At 34.2% G+C, this 16,381-nt stretch overlaps 1 protein-coding gene across 3 annotated transcripts in view; it reads left to right on the forward strand.

Moving 5' to 3' along the window:
* LOC118189049 (ubiquitin C-terminal hydrolase 7-like) overlaps positions 1-1,787 on the forward strand; it is a 166,462-nt gene extending 164,675 nt beyond the window's left edge. For all 3 annotated transcript variants that reach the window (XM_085824998.1, XM_085824996.1, XM_085824997.1), the window contains exon 34: positions 241-1,787. The gene's annotated coding sequence lies outside the window, so the exon portion shown is untranslated. The remainder of the gene's footprint in view (positions 1-240) is intronic.
* The last annotated feature ends 14,594 nt before the right edge of the window (positions 1,788-16,381 follow it).

Genomic DNA, 16,381 nt, shown 5'->3' on the forward strand with positions numbered 1-16,381 from the left:
GTATATGTAAGAAATAAGCTTTTGTATTGTTATAACAAACATATTTAATGAACTTAAATAATAAAATATTTGAAAAAAAAATTATACCTGTTTTCCCCAAACCCCGTTATTTATATGATGAGATGACCTGACATGTGTGTGCATATACCATGATTATATTATTTATGTTTGTGTTATAGTGCAGAAATAGAGAATATTTTCAGTTTTGTATGAATTTTGAATGATAATTGTCTTTTTCAGGCGACAGCTTTTTCCAGCCTTGCAGCTGCCCCTCTCTGCTGGACAACTGTGCATTCAGTCTTTCATGATTGTACAAATGTTACAGAAGTATGCGTTCCTTCTCACAATTTGTAGTGTTTCTGGAGACCTTTCTGCAGAGTTAAAGTGTGCATCAGATGGAAAAAGTTGTAAGAAGTAGAGCTTCTGAATTCATTAATGGTTCAGTTGCAGGACACTCAGAGGCCTTTGTTTCTCAAGAAATTGCACTTAAGTGTGGAAAGTGGCAACAGAACTGTCCATGAAATCTGTGCCATCTGCACTGTTTTTCTCAATCTTCCTCTTTTTTTATATGAAAGATCTGCCTGCTGAGACAGACTGTGAGCCAAGACTATTAGAACAGTGTTTTCCTGTAATAGACATTGAGCACTGTGGTCAAGGGGATAGACTGCACAGCTTTGTTTGTCAGATGTTAGTAATGATGTCTTAAACTAAGCAAACAAGGTTCAATCTAGGCATCTACAGAAAGGTCTTGTAATAAAGAATTTTCAACTTGACATTTCTTTTTCTTTGATATGCGTGCACTATGAAACTTGAACTTTTGAGACAGTACTTTGAAGTTTTATATATAAGCAAGTCCAATTTGTGAATATGTTTGTAAGGCCCTGTGATGCTCTGCTGTCTTATTTGTTTATGCAGCAATATTGGCTACCATACTTCACAGTTTAGCTCCAGCAGTTGTACAGTTTTATGTTCCCCCAGTACTTGCTTTTCCCGTTGATTGCATGGTGTACAAATTAAGAAATAATAATAAAAAGTTGCCTTCATCATCAAGGAATTAAAAACAAGAAAAAATGAGTGCTAGAAAAATGAAATAGTATAAGTCTTTATCATGTACTGTAAGATTTTTTTTGGGGGGGGTATAAATTGTATTAAGCTATTTTGTAATTTATTGTGTTCGTATTGGTTGCAACAATTTTTTTTTACTAAAATAATCTTACAGGGGCTTTTTTTTACTAAACTTTTTATATGATTTTGTAAAGTAAAACATTAAAAAGATATTTTAATTTCTGATTAGGGTGTTAATATGCCCCGAAAGGGGGGTCAAATTGTATCCTACATTGCTGAGTGTTATTAAAAATGCTCACATCCTGTGATGAATTAAAACTTGAGAAACTGTTTTTTCTTTTGTGCATGTGGAAAGTCTTCACTTGTAAGCAGTTTATTCTGAAGGGGGGCAAGGCTTAATTGAAACAAAATCATAAATGGAATTTTTCTGTTGAGATTTTATTTATAATTAGTTATGTCTGCCTGTGTCTTCATATACATGAATTTTTATGGATATTGCATGTTAATTAAAGAAAAGATATTTTAATTAAATGAATAAATTTAATTAGACTGTGATTAAAGGGGGGATAATGCAAGTATTGCTGTGTATGCGTGTTATTTTAGTGTGTGTTATTTTAGCAACATTTTTGTTACAATATAGATAATATGTAAATTGTGTTCTTTAACTATTTAAAAACTACTGCTCTTTTTTTCAACTATTTAATTAAATGCTTTTAAATGGATGTGATACTTTGTTTTTGAGACATTATACCCTACTTTTTTTTTTTTTCTTGTAGATACATTTTTGTAATCTTGTCATTCATTTGCATGTTTTTCCTCTGTGGGCTGACCTAATCAGTTAAAAGAATATATATATTCTTCAGTATGAATAAAAAATGATTTAAGGTTTTGGGATTATTTTCCTATGGTGTTTCGTGCCAATTTAAGAAAGTGGCTAAGTATAACTTTCCATTACACTTAATGATTAAATTTCAATATTCTATTGGCTGTGGATAAAAAAACTTATTTTAAAGGCATTATTTTTCATGTAATTCTTCAGTAAGATATGCAATGACAGTAAATTTATTGACATTTTGTCATTTAAAATTTTTACAAAGTTTAATTGATCAAGCAAAATTTTTATGAACACTTCCTGTGTGAAACTGCATGGGACTGATTCTTCTTTGTGCACTGCACATTATTTCACAGCTTTAATTGCATTAGTATATTTTATTGGATTTCATGAAAATTAAAAGGCTGAGTAAGTTGTATAATGTACAAGTGAAGTAAATTTTTGATAAAGTGTTTAATGGACAAAGTTTAACAAGTACTTTTTATTATTGCAATATGATCATCTGAAATAATTAATTTAAAGAATTATAACTTTTATTTATAATAGCAACCATTTTATTATTGTGTATTGCTTTCTGCAATGCAATATCTTTATTATGTTATTTTGAATATTTGATGGTAAATAATTATTGGATGATGGAATTTTAATTATCACTCGATCATTTCATGCTCGATTGTGTTGTTTGCAGTCGCCTTTAACGTGTTTGTGACGAGTGAAAGCAGAAAGAAGCCCTCCCCAAGGCCCGTAAGCTCTGAAAATATACAAATGCATAGGACCTGCATATTTCCCTCATTAAGCCTGATTTCATTTAAAATTATTACTGCAAGTAAATACACTAAGATTTACAGTTTTCTATCAGTGCTAATATCTGGTACTGTAATAAAGTTTTCATAGATAAAAAAATTGCAAATTTTAAAGAAAACTGTCATTAGTTATATACATTATCAGGGGGATGGATGCTTTAAAACTTTGAACAAGTTATTACTAAAATTATGATATATCCAAACAAATTTCATAAATGTAACTGAATGAATGATACTTTGTTGTTGTTTCTAGTTTAACATATAAATTTGCTTATACCTCATATTAGAATCCATGTAAACTGCGCAAAAAAAGGGGGGACTTCCATTCTACTGGGCCGATTGACAAAATTCAAATTGCGTTTTTCATGTCTCGATAGCAAGACTTAGGATATATATTAGATTTATATGTAGCATTATTCTAACATAGGTATTTTGACACAAATTCAGACATTTTCTGAAATAACGTAGCCATTTTTTTCCATATTTTGATTCTATGACTCAAATTCTGCCTAGATATTAAATTTGTGTAATTTACAGAGAAATTAAAAATTTTATCTTGGCGAAATTTTTTCAGTTTGGCCAAGAATAATTCACTTGGCGAACTTCTTAATATATGGCAACCAATTTTCCTTTCCCTTCTATTATGCAGAAGAAAAAAAAAAAAGCGTTCCTATCTTTTTACATTATCTTAGCGATCTCGTTCCTCTCTTTTTACATTGTGCATGAGCAGAAAAAAGTCACATCGTTTCTACTTCCAAATAATTTTAGCGAAGTGTTTAAACAACATTTGATATTTTACCGCTTTCAACAAACATGCCAAATTCAAAACACACCAATATATAAATTCACGTATCTCTTCAGAAATTTTAAATAAAAAATTGTAATTTTTGAAGGTATGCTTAGAAATACATCTACTTTAAGAAGATGGTAAAAATTTTATAGATTACAATTAGAAATTTTTTGAAAAATTTATAAAAATTATTTAAAAATACAAATTTAAAAAATAAATAAAAAAAATGGGTGAATTTTATTTGGAATGAACGTGAATTTCAAAATGTGAAAGGAAGAATCAAATAAGCTTAATAAAAAAAAGAGATATTAATAAATATATACTCAATTGACATTGAGGAGCTAAAATTTTGAGAGCTAATTTTTGAAAAACTACTCTTGCAATTTTTACAAAACTTGGTAGTTTGGCATAATTTGAGTCGTAGAATTGAAATATGGAAAAACATTGGTATGCTATTTCAGAAAAAGTCTGATTTTGTGTCAAAATACCTATATTAGAACAGTGCTATATATAAATCTAATACATGTCCTAAGTCGTGCTTTCGAGACATGAAAAACGCAAGTTGAATTTCATCAACCGACCCAGTTGATACCCAGATATAGAACGGTCCTCTTTTTTCGGGGGGGGGGCAGAGTGTACATTAATTATTAATTTTATTTTCATCGCATTTAAAAGTGCTTTGATAAATATAAAAACTTTCCTTCATTGCTTAGGGTTTTTTTGGTATAAAAGTGTAAAAAAATTTTAAAATGAAACCAAAGAACATAAAATTTAGAATATCCAATTAAATGCTAATATGTTTTACATCAGAATTGAATTACAAATTGTTTAAAAATCTGAACAAAGGATTATAAAATTAAGTTAGTGTGGACTTTTTTGAAATGGTGTGCTCCACAGTATGAAAACCTTCCAAGTTCCTCATGGTTTTTAAGATGTCAAGATTGGTAGCTATACATTTGTGATTCAAACTGGAGAAGCAGAATTGTGCTACATTACTGTTGCTTTTAAATTTACAGAAATTGGAGAGTCCGATTTTGTGTTAGAATACCTATATTAGAACAATGCTATACATAAATCTAATATATATCCTAAGTTGCGCTTTCGAGACATGAAAAACGCAAGTTGAATTTTGTCAATCGGCCAAGTACACCAGGAGATGTAGAACTAGCCCCCCCCTTTTTTTTCAATTGAACAGAAATTTATTATCACAATTACATTATCACAAAATATTTATAAACTGCATAGCTTTAGAATTTTTGATAGACATTGGAGATATTTTTTCCCCCTTCCTGTACAGTGTTGCCATTGCTCACTTTGCAATCATTGAGTTTGTAAATCAAAAATTCATAAAGTTTTACAATATGTGAATTAGATAATGAAACTATTCACAGTGTGAGAAATTACCTGCATTAATTCACATTCTTTATTTTTTAATTTCTTTTAAAATAATATGAGGGGTAAAATTTGGTAGCAACAATTTCAAAAGTGATTCGATGCAAAATCTCGTTTTGACACTAATAGCCCTTCTGAGCTAACGCTACTGTGGGGTGAAAAGTCCCAAAAACGTATATTGAAGTAACTACTGGTGGAAGATTGTTTGAAAATATAACAGAATTCTAGTGTCATTTTAAAAAGTAAATAAAATGTACCAATTTGAAATCGCTCCAGTGTGATCATGGCCCTCAAGAATGAGCAAGGCTTTACACATGTAATGATACCATGGGCTGTGAAGGGAGAATCACATGATCATGTATATATGTGATCCTGATCCTGAATGTTAAACATAATTAACAGTAGCAGTATAAGGAATTGTCGAATCCACCATGCATGCTGTCATGGTATACATGTTTAACATGTTCAGCTAGCCATTGGAAGATTCATGGTTTGAATATCAGCAGAGGCACAGCTGATTTTTCATGTTTCCTGCTGAAAAAATTAATAGTCTCAGCAGTGGCACCTAACCTAAAAATGTGGTGGCTGCTAATTCATCAATAGCAGAATTTGGTCGACATTCTAACCAGATCTTTAAGTAATGGAAATCTTTATTTAAATATGAAAATTCTAAAAAGAAGAGAAAACTCGTTGAAGAAAAAATGGATTTTATAAAGAGAAAATTATTCCTTAAATGTACATTGTTGAAACATTAACAAATTAAAAGATGAAGGAGAGATTAGTGAGAACATTGACTTGTTTATTGAAATAAATTGGGAAAGATGCTAAAAAGAAGGAAATTCTTGTAAATTAACTAAAATATCTGGAAATTTTTCAAATAAAAAATATGTGTAAATGTTTTGTAGTTTTTAATGTATAAGTATGCTAGTATCATTTTAGAATCAATAGCATATATGTTTTTAGGGCTTTTTGAATGGATATTTTTAGAAATTAAAAAAAAAAAAAAAAAGTTCTGTTTGTAACTATGTAAATCTGTTATGACTAGGAATATCTAACTGCCTAACTTACTTATTTGTAACTAACTGCTCACCCTTTTCTACTTATTAAGGTGAGTTATTGCCTTTTCTTAATCCTAATTGTGGTGTAAGATACAACACAAAAATGTAAAATTTTAAATAAAACTTTATTCCTCACAGTTAATGAGGCTTAAAATAATACAAAACAACCTAACACCTTGGGTGCTTCAGCCACTGATTCAAACTGTATATGAACTAGGTTACAGTAAATCAGCACGAAGCTATGACACTAACTGGATCAGGCAAAGTGCAGCTAACTTTCAACACTTACCAACTGTCAAAATGTGAGGTGTTCATGTCTGTTCTGGTCAGTTGGCTGCCTGACTCTTAGCAAGCAACTACAGTGGCAACAGCCAAGCTTCTGTTACGAGTAATGCTGATTAATATTTTACTTCTCAATTTAGCTTATGCCGGACATAAAATCTGCACAAACTTTTGGGCTGAGCGAGTACATAATGAAATGAGCTTTAAAGAAAGAATCATGCAACTCATGGCATATGCCAGAACTAATGAAAGAAATGTTTATAGATGCATCCAACAGGATTCTGTATGAAATCTGTTGCAGAATAAAAAATCTATCTATGAACAATGAAATATAAATAAACATCAAAGCATTATCAAGATACCAATTGGTATTTCAAAATAGTAAAACTGTAAATAAAGAAACAAAGAATGCATGAACAGTAGTGCGACTGAACAAAAATCTGAAATCCATAGGTGAAGTTTTGTGCTCCGTCCAGTTTTCGCTGTCCCTGTGAGTAAAATTTGCATGAAAAGTCAATAATCTCCTTAAAAATATGAATGTTGCAGGAAATTTTATAATTTAATGCTACTTGAAAAAATCGTTTGGTATATATCATATTGTTTTGTAATTAAATATTAGGTTATGATCAATAATAATGCATCTTACTTGCAGATTTATTTTATTAATTACAAATTACTAAAGTGGTATTACAAAAGTAAAGTCCGGGTGCATAAATTGCCTTAGTTTACTCAGTTCCTATTTGCTGATATATCCTTAACCACTTGCGCTACGACTAAACTTCACGGTTGCGATGCGGTGTGCTATAATAACAAGTGGTAAAGTGTCTTATTTACATCACTCCGCATCTGCGAGTGCAATCCAGAGCTGTAACTCAAGAAATAAACAATCTCGTTGTTAGGCGACGTGTGCACCACATTATTTTCATTTTTGTGATAAATGCCTATCAACATGGTGTTCACGTCGCTTGCAGTTTGAAACAAAAGCATCTCGACGTGCGTGGCACGTCTTTTTAGCGCAGGTGGTTAAAAGTACTTCCACATGCAGAAATGTGTACGAACTCTGTATAAATGAGGGAGAGTATAACAAATTATACTCTCTTGTCTGGTGTAAATGGTTAGCATATCCAACTAGCAGTTGGAGAGATCCATGTTCTTTGAAATCCGAGAAGAGGTGTAGCTGATTTTTTTTATTTTTCTATCCCAGAAAACTTATTCTCTACATTTGTCATTTCCCTCCTCTCAATTAAGAATTAAACTGTCTTTCTTTGATTTTCAGTATTCATTAAAATTTCACTGTCCATATCTTTTGAATGACAGCCCAGCCAATCTACCTGCATGAACACAATCGTGGTTTTCTGCATGTGGAACATGGATGTGGGCATTTTCCCTAGAACAATCATTTGAAATAAATGCTGGAAGGCATCTGTGCTGTTAGGCAGATTGTTCTTGTGCACTGTGCCATAAACAATCATTTGAAAAACATATCAATTTGTTAATTTCTCTATGTTTTATGTACCGATTTATGTCCACATCTCGAAATCTGGATTCATGATCAAAACTGAAAGAACAGATTCTGGGTGGCAATATTTTTTTGGTGATTAAAAATCTCAAAAATCATTTTATGTAAACCAAACCTTATATGTACCTGTCTAGTAATTATATTGCATATTTGCAGAGGATAAGTTTCTATGTCATATTTCCTAAGCTGAACCAATCATTATAATCAGAATTCTTCAAAGATTAATTGAAAAATTTTCTTTTATAATTATCTCCCTCTTTGGAGATCATTACATGAGCAGAAATTTCAGGTTCGTATACACTTGCATATGGATATCCTATAAAAATGTCATTCATGTCTCTTCCCCAACTAAATTTTCAGCTTTGGTTGCATTTCCATATTAGTTAGCGTTTACATTCGTTTTGCAAAATACATTTGAAATTGACTGAGGAAGACTGTTGATGTGTGCATAATCTGTTTGGTTTAAATGATTCTAGTCATAAATTTAATTTTTTAATGCATATTTTAGAATTTTTTAAATTCAGTTTAACCAGGTAATTTTGTACCATTCATCAAACGTTCCCAATCTTACTTTAATTAAAAAAAACACACAAATTTGTTTCTTGTAATTTAATTTGGGCTTCGTAAATAATTTGTTTTGTTAGTGGAATATTTGGTTTTTGAAGCGAATAGAACGTTTTTGAATACTTAATTTTCCTCATAAATGAAGTGGAAATAGTCATTCTTTAAAATTCTTATATAATAAGCAAATGATACATGTAAACTTTTAGTAAATGTCTGCGTTCTTAAAAACCTGCTTATTCATTAAAGTATAATTTGTTTGACCTCTGGTATAGGGAAGACAAATGTATGTATATGTTACCAGTAATATATGAAAGCCAGCATTATACAGAATGTTGAAAACTGGCTGGCAGTGTGTGAAACAATTAACATATACACTTCTATGACAAAGAACAAAATAAATCTCGAGTTCGTTTCAAATATACATATATGTTGATTTCTTTATTAAGAAAGGCATACATTTTGTTTTGTACAACTTTCATTTTTTTTACATGTGAACATATGAATAAAAGTACTTAATGCTCTCTTATTCATTTTAAAAAATAACATTTGTATTTTTGAGGAATGCACGTTTTTTAAATAATAGCCTTTTCATGACCTTTTTTCACACTTCACCTAACTATCATTTGCATTCTATAGAATGCTTAGGTATTTTTTACAGTGCCTAGGGAAAGTGTACAACTTTCATGCATTACCCAAAAATTCAAGGCATTCTTTTAAATGCCCCGTTTGCCACTATAAAACAGTGGTTCTCAACCGTTTTACTACATGCTGTCTTTTCAGCATATCCAGAATATTCCTCTTTCCTTCTATAGAATGCCGATGTTTCATACATCCACCGTAACATATATACTGTTGCATGGCTATGGATTGAATGCATACAGAACCGTTGATAGCTTTGTAAAATTTATTTTCCCAAAAGAAACACATTACAGATCGAGAACCTTCCACGAAAGTACAGGGTGATTCTTTTAGAATTGACCTATTTCATTGGGCTGTAGTTTTGTTAAAAAGTATCTGAATTTAATGAGATTACGGCAAAAGATTCAGGAAGGATGAAAATTTATTGCTTCGTCCCGTTTTCTGAAAGCCGAAAAAATAAATAAAACAACGAAATTCCATACAAGAAAGACTGCATACTGGCAGAAAAGTTTCACGTTTCGTGTCTATTGCGATAAACCGCGAACATTTTTGGGAAAATTGCAAACATCACTGCCGACAGAATGGATGTCAGGGCAATATGGAGTGCGAGTTAGGTTATGTCTACGCCATGAGGGTGGTCATTTTCAACACCTACTATAGGGTAAATAAATGATTATGAACTTTATAACTTTTATAAACATTTGCTAGTTACTTTGGTATGCCACATAGCAATCGAAGATTTTAAACAATGTTTTATAGGCGCAAGCCATCCTTCCTTATATAGCATTTCTCGATTTTCGTTATTATTCTTTTTTTCGGCGTTGCATATCAAAAAACGGAACAGACCATTAAAGTTTCCTCTTTCCTGAATCTTTTGCCGCATTAAAATCGGATACTATTTAACAAAATTGCAGCTCAATGAAATAGGTCTGTTCTAAAAGAATCACTTTGTACTTGTACAGTTCTCTGTACATCAGAGCATAATCAGTAGTTACCACTTCGAATTACTAGAAACGTTAAACACAAAGCAGTAAAAAGTGCGTATAAAGAACGGCAAATTCTCTCCATACTCTGAACGGAGAACTGATGCTCTGTGCAGTCATACACAGTTCCACCCCCCGGCTGCCGAAAGATCTTCAGTACCTTCCACTTCCTGAAATTACTGAAGGGCATATACAATTGAAGTGTACGTATAAGGCCCAGACTAAATGGTTGACAAGTTTGGCGACGAAATTATTCGTTAAAACCTTCTCCAGTTTAGAGAGAGAGAGAGCCATTGATTTCAATGTTAGGCAGAGCTTTATTTTCTTGAGACCGTTCATATTACATTATACAAAACTCGTAACATTGACCTTTTCCCGAGGATTGCACGTCATAGGCAATACAATCCCTGGACAGGAAACTGTACTTCAAAGGAAGGTCAAAGCGATATTAAAACAATAAATTCATTAATTTACGAATTTTATATACAATTAGGACCGTAGTCTTGGTATACTATTTACATTATATACACTGAACATTACGTACTATGGCCATATGAAAGTAGCGAGCGTGTCGCATTTAATGACTTTTAGGTAGAAAGTTTACACCGAATGTACAAGAATCTATAATTATGCTGTGTGATGGTAAGCGGAACGTCCAAATGTGGTTTTTAACGTTTAACTTTCCATCGATGTGGATTTTATCATAAGACTCAGTTTAGAGGGTAACGGGTGCCGTCCATATAAGTTTACTTTCCAGTCGTTGAGCCAGATCTTTTCAGATGATGTTAGCATTGGCTAGCAAAGTCCATTAATATCTCCCATGGATGCAATCTATTATTGCCGCTACTTGGTCCAGAAATTTAATGCTCTTTAAAATGCGGCTTTTTAATATGTGGCAACCTCCGCTCAGCGAGATGGCAACTAATTAGATTCCTGCCTTCTTGCTGGAGCGGTCTTAACTTCCGTGTTTTATGGTATTTTGCAATTCCTTTGTACGGGGCCTTCACCATCGCAGTTTTAGCACTAAAGTGCTGAAACTGCGATAATTGTTATTTTTGTTCCGCCTCAGAAGCAGAATACAATTCGTTATTTATCAAGTCCAACGAAAAATTGTATTTTTTAAAAGTCTTCTTAATCGATGATAGTTAATTATGAAGATTAAATTAGATGCAAAGATTCAAACTTAACAACATTTATTTCACTTGCACTTCTACACACGTGCGTATCCCTCGAACGTTCGGCAACTGACTGCCTTGCTTTATGAGAATCTTAAAAGAGAAATTTGTACTGTGTAATCTCGTGCTGCCATCTCTCGGTTGTTCTGGGGTTAAATTGGTAGGATGCTTTTCAAAATAGAATAAACCATAACAAGAGTATCCCCCCAGTGAACAAGCGAAGTGAGAGAACGACAGCATTTACACAAAACTAGCATAAACAGGAGGGAATTTGAATGCTGGCTTGTCAGTTGCTGAAATCGTTTACATACATGAAATTAAATAAAAATAGAAAACAAAATAAAGTAATACAGGTTGAATATAATTGACATAAATAAATGAAAGTAAGAGTTCGTCAGTTCTGAAATATTGTAGAGGATAAACGTGATGTGATGAACATTGAAAACGAAACAATTCATGAGTAATTATGAGCAAAATAACCAATTTCTGTCATGAATCTCTTGCAAAACTTCACAATTCGTCCAGATTTTGTGGTTTTGGGATGGTTGACAGAGTTTCCATTAGTGTTTTCTGAGATTTTAGATTCATGCTCATGAGGAATTTGTTGTACTTCATCATTAAATATCGATGCAGGTTTCGTTCGATCTATGGAAACACTGCTTTGTCTGCCCTTTATGGATATTTTTATTACTTTGTCGCTTCGACTTATGACTTTGTGGGGACCTGTATATGGTTGAGTAAGGGGTGGTGTTATTTTGTTTACACGAAGGAAAACATGTGTACACTTTTTCAATTCTGGCTGCACAAAGATTTTTGTTTGGTGATTTTGATTGGGAAATGGCTTTAACTGCTGCATTTGCGCCTGGAGTTTCTGCACGTTGGAGTTGTATTTTGGGCACTTTGGGAAAATAAATCTGCTGGAAGTCTTAGTGAAGCTCCATACACAAGATCAGCACTTGATGCTTGTACGTCAGTTTTAAGTTTTAAACAGCAGCTCGAATGCCAAGGAGAACTGTTGGTAACGATTCAGTCCATCTTAGGTTTTCATGGGCTTTTAAAGAATTTTTCAAGACTCTGTGAAGACGTTCCACCAAGCCATTTGCTTGGGGATGGAAAGCTGTAGTGGGAATTCTTCTTGTTCCCATAATTTGTGTGAGCTTACTGAACAGAGAAGACTCAAATTGGCGACCTTGATCTGTGGTGATGGTAGAAGGGCATCCGAAGCGGGATATCCATCCTTCGAACAAGGCTCTGCATACTGTTGCTGCTGTCATATCAGCGATGGGTGTCACTTCTGGCCATCGTGTAAACCTGTCGATGATGGCGAGGCAGTACATTTTGCCCTCAGAAGGAGGCAATGGTCCTATTAAATCCACATGCAGATGCGAAAACCTTGCATCTGGTGTAGCAAATGTACGCAGAGGTGTTTTTGTACACCTTTGAACCTTAGATCGCTGGCATGCATCACAACTTTTTAACCAATCTTTAATATTCTTTTTCATATTGGGCCATACATAGCGAGCAGAAATTAACTTGCAGGATCCTGTTATTCCTGGATGCGAGAGGTTGTGAAAATGGTCGAACACTATTTTACGAAAAGAGGGTGGCACAAGAGGTCTTGGAATTCCGGTTGATACATCACAGATGAGTTCTGTTGCTGACACTGGGCTGGGCATGGACTTTATTTCCAGTGAATGATTGGTGTTTTGCAGATTTTGTAAATCACCAGGTTTTTGAGCACGACTAAATGCTTCAAAATCAAGAAACGAGGAATTTGAGATGTTGTTTATCTCGATTCTGGATAATCCGTCTGCAACTGTATTATTTACACCACTGGTATGACGAATGTCTGTGCTGAACTGAGAAATGAAATCAAGTTGACGCCACTGGCGTGGGCTGCACTTCTCTGGCTTTTGCTTGAAGGCGTAGATAAGAGGCCTTTTCATCAGTGAAAATGACAAAGTCTCGACCTACGAGCATGTGCGGAAATCTCTTCACAGCACTGTAAATGGCCAATAGTTCTCGATCATAGGTTGAGAGTTTTCGTTGACTGTTGGTGAGCTTGACAGAGAAGAAGGCAATTGGTCCTCAGTTGGTTGTGTTGAGCTGCATCAAAGAACCACCAACTGCAAGGTCACTGGCATCAACCCAAACACTAAGTTTGGCTCCTGGAATTGGATGACGTAGGAGAGTTACGGTAGCTAGTGCATTTTTCGCATCTGTAAATGCCTGTTCGCTAACCTCAGACCATTGAAGTGTTTCTTTTGGGTCATTTCGTTTAGGTTTTCTGCTCTGTTTATTATTTTTGATATTCTCCAAAAATTTATTTAAGGCCGCTAATATGTGTGCTGCTTTAGGAACGAAACGTCGATAGGAATTAAATAGACCTAAGAAGCGTCTTAGAGTTATGGTATTAGGTTTAGGAAAGTTCAAAATACAGTCTACTCTATCTTTCAGTGGTTCAGTTACTTCTTCGGATACTTTGACACCTAAGAAATTTATTGAGGAAACACCGAAAACACACTTAGAAGGTTTAAGGCTAAAACCACAATTTTTCAATCTTTCAAAAAGAATTCTTAGATGCGAGATATGCTCTTCCTCATATTTAGATGCTACCAATATATCGTCTACAAATGCATAAACAAATTTTAAATCTCGAGTAACTTCATCGATAAATCTTTGGAATGTGGAATTACATAAGCCAAATTGCATGCGGCAGCTTTCAAATAAGCCAAAGGGGTAATTATAGCTGCCTGTATTTTGTGAATATCATCAAGACGTATAGGAATTTGATGATGTGCTTTAATTAAATCAATGTGTGAGAAAATTTTGCAGCCATGGAGTTCAGAAGTGAAATCTAATATATTAGGAATGTCATAATTATCTTTTATCGTTTGTGCATTAAGGGCTCTGTAATCTCCTACAGGAGCTATTCTGTGCTGTCTTTTTTAGGGACCATATGCAAAGGTGATGCGTAGTTACTTTTTGAGGGACGAATGTGGCCTAATTCTATCATATTTTGGTATTCTTCTTTGGCGATTCGCAGGCGGTCTGGGGCAAGACGTCGTACTTTAGCAGTGACAGGATTTCCTGTGGTTTGGATATGATGCACTACTGTGTGCTTAATTTCATGGTCAGCACGGGGTGGTTTTGTGATTTCTGGAAATTCTAATAATAATTTATGGTACATACTGTCACCAGATACTGTCTTTATTGAATGTAACCCGTAAACTTCATTTAGAGCCAAGATTAGTGTTAGCGTCGATTAATCTTTTTGTGTGAAGGTTCAGGATAGGAATTGGGGTCAGAGCCCCCATTTTCAGAAACTGTTATATCTAACAGTTGCAGAGAAAATCGCATTATATAGCAGCCCCAATCTGGGCAAACCCAATGGGAGCCAGAAAAATCTGTCAACTATCAGCCTTGCAAAGACCTTTTGCGATAAACCTATGCAAAGCATATCGAACTACAGGTACTAGCTGGTATCATACCACTGCATATCAAAGCCTTAATGGAATCTGCATATGCCCACCTGATCCACTTGCGCCGAGATGCGACATTTGGAAACACTACCTATAGCCCAGTCCAATATGAGCATCGGGGCGACGTATTGCGTACACTTTCCTCACTAAAAGGGACAGGCATACGCACAGTTAAATCCAACCACCCTCATCGAGACACCCTTACGAAGATATATACGGATGGCTCGAAGCATGAACTTGGAGTAGGTAGTGCCTTTATACACTATGAAGGTCCCAACACTGAATACACATGGAAAGGACATCTGAATCCGGAAAACGGCGTCTTCCAGGCAAAAGTTACTGCTCTCACAGCAGCGGTACAGCATATACTCAACAACAATATACAGGCAGCTACCATATACACGGACATACTTTCAGCAATAAATGCAATAGAGAATCAACACCATGTATCGCCGAGCATCATTAACTTGCAAGACATCCTGCAGCATAATCGTCACACTAAAATTACCATGGTCTGGGTCAAAGCCCACGATGGCAACCAGAGAAATGAAGCAGCTGACCGTTTGGCTAAGGATGCTGCAAGCAATCTCGACTATCTAAAGCGTCATTTGCAAGAACAAGCAATACAACAATGGCAAGAAAAATGGACTAATGCGGAAAAAGGAAGCGTACCTATGAGCGTATTTCAAAAGTATCAACTGACCACCTTATCGCTATTGCTCCTTTGGTAAACTACATAACAGGTCACAGGCCGTTTCCGTCTTATTTTCATCGACATGGGATATCAATTACAGACATCTTTGTCTGTGGAGAAAACGGAACGCCAGACCACTACCTATCCAGGTGCCCTCTGACAGAAACCATGCATCTTTTCATGCCCACGAGCAACATAACTGCCTACCACCGACTGATAATTAAGCACAAGGGAAGCATTAATGCAATATGTAACATTATAAAATTTATCGCAGCACTAGGTCAGGATATCTGCCAGCCCATTTATTCAACATAAGGTTTTCCACTGTATTTAGCCAGGAAACTACAATTTACACATGCATACCTTATGGGATATCTTATACCTAAACAGAACTTAAACTGGTTTGAGAACTCTTGCACAATAGCAAATATTTAATTAACTTTAATGTTGTCATGTGTCCTTATTAGTTCTATACAAGCACTGTATTATGTGCTTTTGTCAGTATTATAACTACTCTGCAGTATGTCTTCCTATTTGCATCATATCAGCTCTCTGTATCATATAATTCTATTAGCACTTATTACTCATATACTATCATATGTATGTTTGTCTACCATAATATTTATTTGCACAATGTGTTTTATTCGTATTATATCTGCTTTGCTATTAGTATCATATCAGCTCTGCACCATGTGTATTTATTGGCATCATATTTACTTTGTATTAAGTATATTTATTTACTCGTTCTTCACCTGTACTGCATCTGCTCAGCACCATGTCATTTAATAAGCCCTATATTTGTTCTGCATCATGTATATATATTAATATCATATTTGCGTTGCATCATGTGTTCCAATCGTATGACAGCCTAAGTTCGTGCACTATGAGTTGTCGAATCATAAGTATTTTTACGCATATACTATCATATATATTATCTGAAACACCAACTGTTTACCCGAAATATTTATCTGCATTATATATTTTCATTTGTATTACATCTACTTTACATCATGCGTTCCTATTAGTACAACATATGCTCTGCACCATGTGAGCCTATAAGCTATTTATCTGTTCTGCATCATGTATATTCATTAGTATCATAT

This window comes from Stegodyphus dumicola, chromosome 10, assembly GCF_044657685.1.
Source record: "Stegodyphus dumicola isolate Sdum_Otavi_A_Nest chromosome 10, ASM4465768v1".
In the NCBI taxonomy this organism is placed as follows: Eukaryota; Metazoa; Arthropoda; class Arachnida; order Araneae; family Eresidae; genus Stegodyphus; species Stegodyphus dumicola.